The sequence below is a fragment of the Monodelphis domestica genome, chromosome 3, assembly GCF_027887165.1.
Source record: "Monodelphis domestica isolate mMonDom1 chromosome 3, mMonDom1.pri, whole genome shotgun sequence".
In the NCBI taxonomy this organism is placed as follows: domain Eukaryota; kingdom Metazoa; phylum Chordata; class Mammalia; order Didelphimorphia; family Didelphidae; genus Monodelphis; species Monodelphis domestica.
Window position 1 is genome coordinate 71,965,677 of NC_077229.1, and position 1,985 is coordinate 71,967,661.

The 1,985-nt window shown below is 58.2% G+C and overlaps 1 protein-coding gene across 2 annotated transcripts in view; it reads left to right on the forward strand.

The window, feature by feature from the left end:
- Positions 1-1,530, forward strand: part of NCLN (nicalin) — a 40,440-nt gene extending 38,910 nt beyond the window's left edge. For both annotated transcript variants that reach the window (XM_001363056.4, XM_007489654.3), the window contains exon 15: positions 1-1,530. This exon is cut by the window's left edge and continues 161 nt beyond it. The gene's annotated coding sequence lies outside the window, so the exon portion shown is untranslated.
- The last annotated feature ends 455 nt before the right edge of the window (positions 1,531-1,985 follow it).

Consider the following 1,985-nt stretch of genomic DNA (forward strand, 5'->3'; position numbering starts at 1 on the left):
CCCCCGGGACCCGGCCAGGACTCTGAACCCGGGAGCGTGGCCAGGCCCTGCCTGTGGCTCATGCTATCAGTGCACACCTGAACTCCAGAGCACCCCGAACGCCAGGCCTGGGCCCGGGTGCCCCTGGCTGGGCCCCGCAGGGCCGGGACGGCGGGGGAGCGGGGTTCTGCAGCAGAGCCTCTGCCTCTCCACAGCGGGCAGTGGGGTTCCGGTCTGGCCGCTGCCCCCCCGCCTCTAAGCCTCCTCTGAAGGGGCATCGGACTGCTGACCACTCGGGGACCCTTCCGCGGCGGCTCCCTCCCTGGGACACACGCAGAGGGGGGAGGGCGGCCCCAGAAAATGGGCCTTCTGCTTTCAAGTCACTGAACCTGGCAGGAGACTTTGGGTTTGCTGGGTCAGCCGTAGGGCTGGCTGGGACTCCGTGGTGGGAACAGTTAATCACTCAGCTGTCCGGGAAGGAAACGGAGGGGTGCCCTGGGGTAGTGAGGTGCCCATCCGGGGAGGCTCTGGAAGGAACTCATTCATGCTGGGGTGGGGGCGCCAGAATGACTCCCTCCCTGAGTCCCCTCTCTTCCCCCTGGGGCTCCTGCTTGGCCTTGTGTTTGGGGAAAAGCTCAGGACTGTCCCTCGAAGACTGCCCCATGGACGTCAGACGCGGCCTCCTGGTATGGCCGTGTCCACACTCCTCTGTGGCTGCCTCTGCGTCCCCTTCCCTGGGGAGTTGGGTGAAACAGCGGGGATGGAGGAGAACGTGGGCTTCAGGGCACCGGCATCCCAGAGGTAATGGGGGACTGGGAGAGGGGCAGTCTGGGAAAGCTTCCTGCAAGGGGCGAGCCCGGTGTGAGGCCTTGGAAACAGGAAGGGGAAAGCCCCCCCTGGTCCCCGCACCCCTCGCTCAGGGCAGAAGCCGGTTTCAGTGACCCCAGAGGCTCCAACACAAAGTTCGACAGCAGACGCTTGTGGAGGACGAAGGTTTCCATCTGGCCTTCCTGCCCTTCGGCCTCCCCCGTCATCGTTGGAAGGTGCCTCTCCCTGTTGGGAAGGACCATCCTCGGCATCCCCCTGCCTGGCCTTGGGCGGCCCTTGGGCCGTGGGGAGAGCCCAGACGGAGCTGGCTGCCCCCATGAAGGAGCCCTTTCAGCACCCCGGACCGAGTTTCTTCTTTGATGAGGCGGGCCATGTTCCCGGCTCTGATGAGGGGTTTCTGGGAGGAGATTGGGGGGGACTCCATGTCTCCTGCCACTCCTGGATCCCTCCTTGAACCCCTTCACACAGGTTCCCCGGGGGCACACCTGGCCCTCCCTCCCCAGGTCCTGGGGGACGAACTCACCCACTGTCTTCCTGGGCCTCTCCGGACACAGGCCGGACATGCTCCCTGTTTTTTAAATTGTTTTAAGTGAGCACTGATATGTTTGGGCTAAGGAGTCTCTGCCTACGGTCGATCCGTGAGGTCGATAGATTGATTCATTCAGGGTCCCTGCAAACTGTGGGAAGAAATAACTTGGAAAAATAAAGCCATATTGAAAGATCCTCCTGTCGAGTCTTGTTTCAGAGGCTGCGATGCAAGAGCAGGTGCCAAGGGTTTGGGCAGCCCCAGGTTGCAGAGGAGAGGGTGGGGCTTGGAGGCAGCAAGTCTCAAGTTCGAATCCTGCCTCAGAAACTTGCTGTTTTATTCCTCTGTGTCTCCATTTCCTCATCTTGAGGTATTACGTAAATGGTAGCTGCTATTATCATTTATTTTTTTAAAATGGATGACATTCATAGAATACTCTGAATAATATTTTCAAATAATTAAAGGAAATGCTAAACTTTTGTTGGTGTTTAGAGAAAGTAAGTGGCCCTACTCTTTTTCCCATCCAGGTTGATACAAATGCCTTGGAGATCTATGGACTCCAGACCAAGAACCCTTGGTCCAGATGGACTTAGGCTGCTTTCTGGAACCTTTTTTTAATTAAAACTTACTTTCTGTCTTAGAATCAATGCTA